General features: G+C 37.0%; 1 long non-coding RNA gene across 1 annotated transcript; it reads left to right on the top strand.

Moving 5' to 3' along the window:
- The first annotated feature begins 690 nt into the window (after positions 1–690).
- LOC136841367 (uncharacterized) lies at positions 691–12,709 on the top strand. The gene is made up of 3 exons (XR_010853913.1): positions 691–951; positions 8,983–9,087; positions 10,941–12,709. It is a non-coding gene; the product is annotated as an uncharacterized lncRNA (long non-coding RNA).
- Positions 12,710–12,971: the final 262 nt, after the last annotated feature.

Genomic DNA, 12,971 nt, shown 5'->3' with positions numbered 1-12,971 from the left:
ATTATTTATTGAGCTTTAGTAAATTGTACCATGAACACAGCAGTTTAAACCCATGTGTTATGAAAAACAGAGAGAGAGAGAGAGAGAGAGAGGGAGTCTCAAGATAAGTCCTTGTTATGTACCTTTGTGAAGGATCATTGTTCCAGGAAGGTCCAGAGCAGTTCGCCTCCACATAATCCTTCAGCAACACGTCCTTTTAAACTAACGAGAAACTAGACAACTATCTTCTCTCTCTCTCTCTCTATCTCTCTCTCTCTCTCTCTCCTCAAATCTACAATGGCTTCAATGTCAAAACAAGAGAAAAACAGCGAATAACCAGCCAGCAAATAACCTCACCTGGACACATGGAGCCATTAGTCTAACCTTAGGACGCCCTACCTGCTGCACAAACTTTTCCACAAGAAAATGGTTTACTGAAATAACCTTTATTCAATCCTCATACATTTAGAATAACCTTCCATGATGGTAGTTCTGCTGTCCCTATCGTTGAACTCTATACGGATAGAACAGAACCAGTCGCCCATCACAAAAAGAGAACTTTGGATACCAGGAGGTCAGTAGTGCGGCCTGTTCTGTGGGTGACACCACGATGGGAGTCGATTAGCATAGCTCCACTTTGATTACATTTCGGCTTTCTTATATACTTATCAGTCACCGGAGAACTGTTTGAAAGTAAGGACTTGGGCTTTTGTGATTGGCCGAAAAGATGATGAGATTTTCAGGAAAAGAAGCGTCTTGGTTTGACGCCAAGTTCACTGTCGGTTGTTTGTTGTTTGTGTTCTGTGCTGAAAGTGTTCTGAGAAATTTAAAGTGTAACCTAATTATTTAGTTTTTGGGATATTTTAAGTAAATTTTCTTAGCCTTTGGTGTAATTTTTTCAGTGAAAATATCATGTTTGGCCTGGTGTGAGGAGTGTTGGGTGATGAAATGCTTTTTGTGAACATACGCAAGGTAAGGCCTTAGTGAAGAAACCGGTGCATTGGGTACTTGTTGGTTGGTTGTTCCTTGGCGGGAGGAGGCCTGCTTTGGTAATTGCAAACGTATGAACTCTGTCCGTTTGGTTAGACGATATGTGGTATGAGGTATTTCTTCGCGGTTTTAGGATCTTGAAAATTTTGACACGGCAAATATAAACCATTTCTCGTGAACTGGCTGGTGACACTGGTGATTGTTTGGATTTACAGGGAGAAGGTTCTTTGTTAAGGAGAATCTTAATTTTCAAAACTGCGGTTCATTATCATTTTTTCTGAACTTTATGAAGGAGAGGCATGTAAGCTTTATCTGAAATTCCTTCTTAATTGCAATGTACTATAATCTACAGAACTCTAGCCATGGTCTGTTTAATCCTTTTTTCATTAAAACGATGTACCAAAGACAAATTTGCAGAAGTGTCCTATATCTAAATCTTTGAACTTGGTGAACGCGGTATTTTAACTTTTCTGCTTTTTGTCATAATTTTCTTAAGTTTAACTTCAGGGTAAAGATTTTTAAGCCTTATGGAGTCATGAGAACGAAATTTATGTATTATCGTAAACTTAGCAACAGTGCTTTATTTACAATGGCTGGTCTTCTGAAAGATTCAGGTGCTGGCGAGTAGTACAGGTGTTTGAGGCTAGAATGTTACTAGTAGTTCGGATTAGGCTAGTTACTGAAATCGCTTATTGTGAAATTACTTGCAGAAATTTGTAGCCTTGATAGGAAAAGCAACTGTGAAACAGGAAAACCTTAAGGCTATTTTACAGCAAGTATACAAACATTGCATAAGTATTTAAAAAAAATGCGAATACTGCCAAGAAAATGGAACCGCAAAGAAAATTTAGTATTCATACTTTTGATAGTGCAACTTTGGCGTGCGGCATTAGAAAATTTTGCGATGTGTGGCAAATTACGTCGTGAAACTGTTAGGGACAAGAATAAGCTGGCTTTAATTCAGTGGCGAAAGCAAGGCTTTGCAGTATAGTTCCTCCCGTTAGGTACGTGTTTATAGCCCGCAGCCCGGGTAACGTCAGTGAATCCGGAAGTGTCCTTGATGTAGCATGTTATTCCGGGAATTAGGTAAAATGGAAGGTGTGCTTATGTTTTAATAGCCCTCATTAACTTTATTGGCAAACTTTTGTTTAATAGACCCTCATTTACTTTAATGGCAAACTTTGCTTGTCTGTTACATGCGTCTCAAGTATTTGCGAGGGCAACCTGTCAAACATTTTACCACACCAGTAAAGAATATCTTAAATGCAAGAAATCTGAGCGATTAACTTAGCTTTTCGCAAAGATTAGATTATAACCTTGACTGTAACTATTCGTAAACAACTTAAGTTAATTTCAATACCGATGGTAAACCACTGTAGTATCTTTCAACTTCAAAACTGGCAGACAGGACATCACAGCCACTTTCTAAAGGGACTGGAACTTTAACTTAATGGTCGGTTCCCTAACACTAAATGAACGTAGACTTTTAGGTTATTGTATGGTAATTCTATAGGGTAGCTCCGCGCCTGTTTTTTATTTGGGTAAACATTTTATTCTCGTAGTATTACAATATATACTAATTTGCTGTACCGCATAAAGGATACTTGGGTCTAGATGATTAAGGGCTCTTGTCCTCTGGATAGCTTAGTCACTAAATGAACAAGAATTATTGCTACTTAAGGCAAGCCTGCGTAGTTAAATTCTACCTGCAGGTTACGTGGGATTGCTTGTTGCTTATACCCTTTCCAAAATGTATAGATCTCTCTGGCGTGGTTGTCTGGGTCTTCGCAGGTAAGGCATATATGCCAAATGTATAACAACAACAGCGAGATGAAATCATTTCTCCCATTATAGATGTCAAATAAAATCTTTTTCGTTACGCTGAATTCCAAGTCTATTACTTAGGTTCACGAGTGATAGTTTTTTTAAGCAATTACAAGAAACGGAATCAGTGTTTCTATCAATATGGCATCTCATTTTGGTGGCGTTGCCAATACCTCACACACGGATCCACGTGCGTTTAAATCCACGGGTAAGCAGCTTAGATTTTCTCTAGGGAGCACTTTCGGTGGTCAGGTCATCACGGTATTATTATGTCTGGAGGCATTTCTCGTTTCTACATATACCTTGATTTCTTAACATCGTAGGTAAAGAATAAATTGGTAAGCAAGGAAATATGAAATAAAGCATAACAGTAAGTTTGGCAAGAGAAAATAAACATTCGTATACAGACAGATCTGTCTCTCTCTCTCTTTCTCTCTCTGAAAAATAATAGATTGGAAACAATTACTAAATATTGCTTGGATACGATATGGCAACAACGTTTTGGCCTGACTGAAGGGTAGAGTGACTTTGACACCAACTTACAAGAAGTCATTCGGTCATCTCACAGACATGGATAGACATCATCTTCACAGCCGAGAAAAGGCAATCGTCTACAAAGTAAATAGGTATTTTCAAGATGAAAAGGCGAATGGAGGGCCTATGTTATCCCATAAAAAAGCTCTCGCTCGGACAGCTGCTGCAACAGGTTTCAGCGAGAGTACGGTTAAAAGAGTCTGCAGCAAATTAAATGAAGAATGGTGGGCAGACTCTGAGCATGAGCAGCCTGTATTTTCGTCACCGAAAAATCTCGACCTGCAACCGTCACTGCTTTGGATGATTTTGACACATGCGTCATTAGAAGGGCAGTTCTGTCCTCTTATGAAAGACAGGAAATTCCAACTCTGGACTTGATAAAAGAGGAATTAAAAGAAAGAATATCTTTTAATGGCTGCCGTGAATCCTTCGTAAGGTTCTCAATGAAGATAGGATTCAGATTTAAGAAGGTTGATGGGCGCAAATTTCTCTTGGAAAGGCGAGATGTAACTGTAGCTCGGTCAAGATTTTTGAGAGAGATGAAGCGTCGCAAGGAGCCAGGGCAGAAATTCGTGTATCTCGACGAAACTTGGGTCAATCAAAATTACACTGTTCAAAAGTGTTGGACAGACTTATCATCCCAGCAAGCTACGGGGTAAAACCTCCCACCGGTAAAGGAAGCCGATTGATAATTCTACATGCAGGAACAGAAGACGGTTTTGTCAACAATGCAGAACTGGTTTTTCAAGCTAGAAATGGGGACTACCATGAACAGATGAATGCTGAAGTTTTTGAAAAATGGTTTAGGAATCAGTTGCTACCGAACATCCCTCCCAACTGTGCAATCGTGATGGACAACGCATCATACCATTCTATGCAACAGGAAAAGTATCCAACCTCATCTTGGAAGAAAGAAAACATAAAGCATTGGTTGATAGAGAATGGCGAACAGCCAAGTGATGATTTGCTGAAAATTGAGCTGTATGAACTCGCTAAACGACTTATTAATAACATGGGAAAAAAGTATAAGATTGACGAAATTGCAGCTGAAGCAGGGCATAAGATAGTACGTATACCACCGTACCATTGCCAATACAACCCTATTGAGCTCATATGGGCTCAAGTGAAGTCTTATATAGCGAAAAAGAATACGTTCAAACTGGCAGACCTTAAAATTTTAGTGCAAGAAGCATTGAACAATGTCACGGCGGAAAACTGGAAGAATGCAGCGGAGCACGTAGAGAAATTTCAAAAAGAGGATGCCCGGCAAGATGTGGCTGTAGACAAGTTGGTTGACAGTTTTGTCATCAACATAGCTGATAGCTCTGATGACGAGTTTTCTGAATAAATTATATATAAAAAAGAGAGGATTAGGCCTACAGGGGAAACCTCTCTCGAAAAAAAAAACGCACCTTGACTTTTACCTCAGTGGTGGTGTGGAAAAAAAGTTTGATTGAAAAAAAATAGTCTTTTAAAACTTATGATTGTCACTCCTCGTTATAGATAATATATAGGCGACAAAGACGTTTATTTTAATTCGTAATTCGAAAAATGAACAAGAAATATATCACCTATTTCTATAGCATTAATTAAATACTTTTAAGTATCTAATTGTGTAATAATGATAAATGTACATCTATCTACAAGTACTGACAAAATAGATAAGGTGATCATATGTAAAAAAAAAAAAAAAAAAAATCCGTAAGATTTAGAAAAGAGAGAGAGAGAGCAGGGCGGAGTAGGAAGGAGATTAAAGTACCTGGAAATCAAAAGCCCCAAAAATCTTATAATTATAGCCTCAGGGTTTGTCTCGAAGACATTTAAAGGTCTGTCACACACGTGTCAGTAGCCTGTTTTCGTAAAACTGGCGATAGGGCAGATCTTTAAAAGCCTCGCCAGAGAGATCTGTTCGTCGTGGCAAGAGTATACTAAGGAAGAGATCAGAACCATCTAGGAAATTGAAGCAGGAAGGTCAGTCAATTTCTAGCGTTTGAAAGCTGAGCTATTCAAAATATTGATAAAAGTTCATTCATGGTGGTGTTGATTTAGTTATGTTCATGTGCTGAAATAATTTAATGGTGTATATAAAGTCTTATGTTCCTTTTAAAGAAACAACTAAGTTAATGGTTTAGACTGAGCTGGTTTCGCGCCAACACGGGAGCTAAAGTCCCTTGTGTGAAGGCCTTTTAGCTGGGTATCCTGTTTTAATAGTTGTAAGCATTCATTCTGTTAGCTTTAGGGATCAGCACAAATCCCTCTTATGTAATGTATTTTCGGAAATCCACGCCTAACTCGATTTTTTTTTTTTTTTTTTTTTTTTTAGCCATTAGTACTAAAGTTCAATTGCTTTGTACCTGCATTGCTCTTGATGGTTAGTTTATACTGGATCCTTGCAGTAGAATTGCCCTTTTTCTTAAATTTGTCAGTACGTTTAGTATCCATACTCTTATGAAACAAGCCCCTAAGTTTATTTCAATATTGCCAGTAAGCAAACTGCTTTCTAGCTCTTAACTGTTCATGGCGTTTCGGGTCATCCAAAATATACTGTGATGGTATTTTCTCATATCCCTATGTTTTCCATCAGCTGGGTATATTCTAGCAACTGGTAGTGTCGTATATGAGCGACTGCAGTATGAATATTTTCAAGGTTTAAAAGTATATATTTTTACCTATACGCATTCTTTGCCACTCTACTGTAATCTCATTCCATAGATTGCCTGACCCTTATAACTAGTACATATTTGGTGTAGAGAGAGGCATCTGTACAGTAAAGTTCGTATCGCATGAGTCCCTACCTTGTTCTCCATTACTTTTCTTAGGTCTTTGTTTATTCATTTGATTGTACTTTTTTCAAATGTTTTTTTTTTTCTGTAACATGGTAGTGGCAGAATGTTGCCTTTTGACCACATTGAAATGTAAGAGGTAGTTCCATTGGTATTTCAGCCTGGTAGGTTGCTAAATCCGAGTGAAGTAAAGTGTGAAGAGTGGAAGCGGTATTCTTGTGGCCTTAAGAATTAGATACTAACCTTCCCTTAGAAATCTCAGAACAGTAACTACAGTCAGGTGGTTTTCGTGTTCGTTTCGGAAAGCTAACAGGGTCAGACACTTGCCACAACTTGTTTTGGTAAAGTTCCTTGCTTGATGGTGGATACTGAATCATTATAGTACAGATTAACTGAATAAGTATATTGTTTGAGTTTGATTTTGCCCAAACAAACTAAAGGAGCTTGGGAGTAAAGTTGAATTTTTCATATTCTATGCACAAGTCCTTAAAATTGACACGAATGAGTAGTCTTACTCTTGAGCTTTGGGAAATTTCGTTAAGTCTTTATAAATTTCATACCCCTATGATGGTACTGAATTATAGGGTTTCCATTCGCTAATAATAGTTTTTGGTAATGCTGTTTTTATAGGTAACGACCGTCTTAATGCCCAATAGTTTTCTCTCTCTCTCTCTCTCTCTCTCTCTCTCTCTCTCTCTCTCTCTCTCTCTCTCTAAATTCTGAGTGGGACTTGGAAAGCTTTGTAGATTTAGACTTGAGATTATTACTCCGCAAGAGGACCTATTTGGTTAATGTGAGAGCCACAAAATCATTTGGTGGTTGCTTTTATAGTTTTCATAGATGGTTAAGGGATAACTCAATTTCTCTATCTGAAAGTGACTTTAAGTTCCGAGATTTAAGCATGACAGAGTATATTTGGACTAGTATATTTGGACGAGTATATTTGGACGAGTATATTTGGACGATAATAGGTATATTTGGACGATAATAGGAATAAAGTTCCAAAAGTAGTCACTCGGAAATAGTGCTAAAGGTAGTCACTCAGAAAAGCAATAATTATCTGTAAATTCTTGAATGGTCAATTTGTCGAGCAAATAACGTCAGTCAAGCAGACGTTAATTTTATTCTGAAAAAAAATGTGGTGTTACTCTTGCATTGATTTTGTTAATTTGTTTGAACAGGTAGTGTCAGAACAGTTGTGCTGGTTGTTGGTACCGAAGTTCTCATCCTGAGACTAAATTTCCACAGTTCTTATGGAAGTTCTCCTATATCGGTCCGTGTGGTACTTAGCGAATTCATTTTTGTTTAACATGTCGTTGCCTTGCCTGTTTTTCAAATTACAAAAATTGAGGTCGATAATTTCAAAGCTCGTGGGGAAGCTTTTATTGGCCATGTAATAACCTTTTGGGTTTTTGTAAAGTGTCTCAATGCACTCTAGACATTTCATGTTTTTTTTTTTAGTGCTTGCTAATGACTTGATGTTATAGTTCTTTGTAGAAATGCATTATCCCAGTTCCCCTAACACAAACTCCAGCACGAGTGCCTCCCTATGAGGCCCCTTTCGGCCTAAATTTAATATTTTAAAATTTGGGTAAAGTTGTTTGTTCGTCAACGAATCTTGGTAGTAGTGATTTTATGCTTATCACAGGTTATTTAATTTTTTTAGATTTCGCTGCATGTTAATTTTTTCGGACTGATATGTGTAAGCCTGTGGCTTAGTGGATTTTTTTTTTAATGGAAGACCTAAGGATTTTAGTTGCTTGAATTAAGTATTCCTTTGAGTTAAATGTGGTTTTTAAGTGTTTAACTTGCATCATGAAAGGTTTAAGTTGTAGCTTCTCGAGATTTGATATTTAAATGGCTTTAGTATCATTAAATATTTAATGTACATCCTCGATCAGTGTTTAGTTTCCTAATACAGATAACAAGAAAGTGTCACTTCCGAAGAAGTTTATAGCATACTGCAATGTTCCACCAAACTTTAGTCATTATTTTACCGTTTCTTCAGTGGATTGTGGAAACTGCTTACTAGTTTCACGATCAACTATGGGTTTGTCAATATTTAAGACATAAAATTTTTAAATTAGTTTGAGCGGTAATTGCTACGATGTGACTGCAAAAATCGACGTTGCGTGAAGTTGACTTACTTTGGCTCTTATCTTTTTATAACTGAAGATCAGAAGCTGAAATATTCAGTTCTTCTACAGGTACCCTTTACACTTTTATTGTTTAACATTTAATTTACCTTGTCATCGTTATTTTACGATTTTGCTGAAATAGCTCTTTGGTATTCTCGTAATTTTTGATGAAAATTCCGGTTTTAATATTTGATATTGGCCAGAAGTAAGCAATGAATTCACTAACAGATCCAGTGAAGTATATTATAAACTAGTGTAATTCTGAATTCTGAAAGAAGTCAGCTGAGAGTCCCGACAGTTAGTTGCTAATAAACTGTTTATAAATCAGATTTGGTGCTGAAGCTTGAGGGGAACTTGAGGGTTTTGAGAAACAGACACATGAATGTAGATGTTAAGTTATAGCCCATAAAAAAATGCGCTGCGCAATAACGACAATCAAGGGGACAAACTAAGTGGGATAGTTCTTAAATACAGTATAATTATTGGAACGCTCATTGAATTAAAAATGAAGGATGAAAAGGATAGACTGTCAGGGCAAAGGAAGCAAAACCAAATACCTTGTAAAATAGGGTAACCCAGGAAATGAAACTAAAGCGTATAAGCAGAGCTCATATTTAAATTCTCCGTCGAAAATGGTTCTTTCAACACCACGGGCGGTGAGGTTAAAGCATATTTTAATTTTTACTGAATTATTGAGTTAATGCTAATGGTAAATTTATTTTGTACTTTTACAGATTTCGCCGATCAGGAGTACCACACTATCTATGGAACAGCCTCTTTAAACATTTTTCGATGGCGCCAAGGATTGTTTATGAAGACTGCAAAGCTTCGTTCTTGAAGTAAGGGGTTGAAAAGAAACCTAATATTGAATACTAGTTGAGTAGATAATACATTAAAAATTTTACTTTTATCGTATCCTGTTTTGGTGATGGGTTCTGTATAAATCAGACATAACTAAAATTGCCCTACTTGCCAAAAATTTCCACTTAACCCCTCTGACTAGCAAATGATGGTAATGACGTGACGAAAACTAGTGGTTTTTCCAATCAACTTTTAGTCTGGAAAATCTGAAATGGTTACTAATTTAAACTTTTAAAAAATAGATTTAAAATCCCAAAAGACTGTGAAATGGCTAAGATCTTAGTGGGAATTTCCTTGACGTAAAAAATTTTTTCCTTTAGTGATTAAACTGGCAATGACCATAATTAGTGATTACTGGAACCTCTCAGTTCAGCATGATTTGATTTCGTAGCCATTTGCATTTCTCAAAAAAAAAATAAATAAATAAAAATCTGGAGTCCAAGTAAATAGCACTTATGTGACAATGTAACTTACTGGTAGGTAGTTACATTACTTGCCTATGAGTGAACACAGAAAGGTTGGTAGTGTAATGGAACATTGGAATGGAAGTGGCAAGTCTGATTGTCACTTGAGAACTGACTATCCAATAGTATTGCAAGAGTTTATAGAAAAGTAAAAACTGAAAACTTAGAGGTAATGTAAACGTTGAACTCCAAATAAGTCCTGATAACTTTACGCACTGAAATGATCAACTTAAACTCAACTATGGAAGTGGAAGTTGAATGAATATAAAAAAAAGTGGCTTACATTGAAAAATGACGCTCTTGCTCGCGTAAGAAATCAGGTTTTTAGGACTTGCCCCCTAGTAGTTTTAATTGAATTCTTTTGAGCCTTTTCTCCAGCAAAAGAATTATAAGTAACAATATAATCCATCACGGCAAACCAGTCTTAGACTTCAGTGCCCATGCAGCAAACTTGCAAAGTAAGATTTTTTTGTAACCAAAAGAAAACATTACAAGAAAACCATGGAACTGAATAAGACACTCCTGTAGAGCAGTTGTAGGCTACTTGACCTTTACTGTACTTTATTTTGACGTGATGGTCTTAGTTTACTTAGGCTTTACAATTTTTATAAAGTTTAGTTGGAGCTATATTTTAAGATTGCTTGACAAGTTACTTTGTCGTAATTTCAACTAGTTCTGCCTATGTGCATAGTCATGACATAGTTAAGCAAAGCTGAACACTTAGTTAACTTTGTCGGTATCAGTCGAGGTCAGCAGTAGAATTTTTTTTTTTTTTTTAGGAAATTACTTTCGGGCAGTGATTAAGGATCAGTTAAACCTTTTTCACATAATGCATAACTGATCCAGAACATAGCTAAACCCTCCATACGTAAAAACTTTTGAAATTCTGGATGTCCAAGTCCACTAAAGAATTCCAAGATACTAAATTTTCTCACGGTTTGCATTCCCCACTAAGAAAATCTGGTGCATGCTAAAATTTCTCGTACTGAGCAACTTTAAAGTGCAAGTTGTAGTTCGTCGGAAGTTTGACAAAACCAACGTTGGGTTATCTTTCTTTTCTAAAACACAATGATCAAAACACATGTATTCCTTGTGGGAATCGGTTTCTTCTGATTTTTGTCCTGAGTTTGATCCACTCTTAAAGCATATAATGTCCAGTTTTGAAGCATGACAATAAATCTGGAACTTAGGTCGAAGTTTTTCAATTAGACTTTATGAAACTGAAATGCCTATAACTAATAAAACATATTAGCTACTTGGAAATAACTCATGACAGGGGCTCTCAGACTGGGGTTCGCTGATCCTCATTAGTTTACACTTACACTGAAGGGATAATTGAAGCAATACTAAAAGTTATTTTGTTGCAGATCAGCCTTCGTTGACAAGATGAGTCAAGATTCAACCGCATTTCAAGACCAGGGAGAATTAACTTTCTTCAAAACCTCAGAAGTGCCGCCTTGCAGCTCATTCAGGCTTTGCCTCTAGGCGTCGCGTCGTCGTCGCGACTCAATTATATTTTGCACTCGCGAACTGACTCAACCGTCCTCTGCACTCAGTCCAGTCGTCATGTAGAAGAATAATGTCGGTTGAAGAGAAATTTATCGAAGTGGAACTTGGACTTTTCCTGGATCTATTAGAAGAATGAATCTAATATAAAAATTAGAGCAAGGTTCCAGAAAGAATGAAAATTGTTCTTTAATGTGTATGAATCTACTATTTATCAGTATCAGTAACATTTAACAAGATATGGTCTTCACCAGTTTGTTTTTGAATATTTAATATCAGTAACATTTAGCAATTTATCAATTCAATATTTACGAATTTGATTTAAAGCCAGCAATACGATGCTAAAGTAAAGCAACATTTAACATTTCGCAATTTATTTTTCAGTTCAGTGTTTACGAATTTGATTTAAAACCATCAATACAATCCTAAGGAAAAGCAACATTTACCATCACTTTAAATATATTCACTCAGATGCTGTAACTACAGTCTATCCTTAACAAAAAGCTCTGATATTCAGGACCACAGCAACTACAGTCTATCCGTAACAAAAAGCTCTGATATTCAGGACCACAGCAACTACAGTCTATCCGTAACAAAAAGCTCAGGTCATCAGGTCATGCTGCGATGTCGGTCAGTCGTGTTTTTGCCTTTTGTGCAAGACTAATGGCAGCACATGCGATGGTAAATTTAGCGTTGGTGTCGGATAGGATAGTGGTGCTGGTGTTTGTGCTGCATGTAGTGTTTGTGACTGCTAGGCTGTTGGGTATAGCTAGAATGTTGAATTTATGCTGGCGTTTGTGCTACATGTAGTGTTGGTGACTGCTAGGCTGTTGGGTACAGCTAGAATGTTGAATTTGTGCTGGCGTTTGTGCTGCATGTAGTGTTTGTGACTGCTAGGCTGTTGGGAATAGCTAGAATGTTGAATTTGTGCTGGCGTTTGTGCTGCATGTAGTGTTGATGACTGCTAGGCTGTTGGGTATAGCTAGAATGTTGAATTTGTGCTGGTGTTTGTGCAGCATGTAATGTTGGTGACTGCTAGGCAGTTGGGTATAGCTAGAATGTTGAATTTGAGCTGGTGTTTGTGTTGCATGTAGTGTGGTGACTGCTAGAATGTTGAATTTGTGCTGCATATAGTGTTGGTGACTGCTAGGCTGTTGGTTATAGTGTTTTAAGTTAGTCTTCTTCATGAGGTACGGATGTGGTGTTGGCAATTATGTTGGTTATGGTACTTTTTGCATTGAATGTTGGTAGTAACAGAGAATCAATAAATAAGGTAGAGGTATATCCTAATAAAACAAAGCTGTCAGAAACGAGAGAATTTCCAAAGTTTAAAAATATTTTTACTTAGAGCAGTAATCTATTTAATGAGAGCAGTAATCTATAATTAAACTGGAAAGTCTTGCTAAAACCACATCGAAGGTGTGAAGGGAATCTAAAGTTTGTGAAGAGGCTAGTCTCGTAAGGGTAAAATGTTATATTCCCATCTGTAAGATATCACTGAAGTGATATAAAATTGTCGAATGTTTAACCAAATACACAAATATAATTACTAAATTTACTAATAAACCTTTGAACCCCGACTAGATTCTATGAATGCAAACTTCTGATAACACGAGTATTTGGAAAGAAATTTTGTCCGAGGTTCTTTCATGTGTTGAAATGTGAGGGTATGTTTACCTGTGCTGTGCTTGTACACACCGTATATAATCAGCGAACTATAAAAAACTAAGATATTGCTAAATACTGCTAAATGTTACTTAAGGGGCCGTTCAAAAATTACTTAACGCCTTAGGGCGGGGAGGGGTTATTGTGATGTGTTATGAGTGACAGTGGGGGGCAGTGGTCGGAAGGGGGTGCAGTCATAATTTCCCCAACCTTTTCAGATTTTTTCC

The sequence above is a fragment of the Macrobrachium rosenbergii genome, chromosome 9 (genome assembly GCF_040412425.1).
Source record: "Macrobrachium rosenbergii isolate ZJJX-2024 chromosome 9, ASM4041242v1, whole genome shotgun sequence".
Classification (NCBI taxonomy): Eukaryota; Metazoa; Arthropoda; class Malacostraca; order Decapoda; family Palaemonidae; genus Macrobrachium; species Macrobrachium rosenbergii.
Note: the sequence above shows the minus strand (reverse complement) of the source record. Positions and strands in the feature narration are given on the sequence as shown.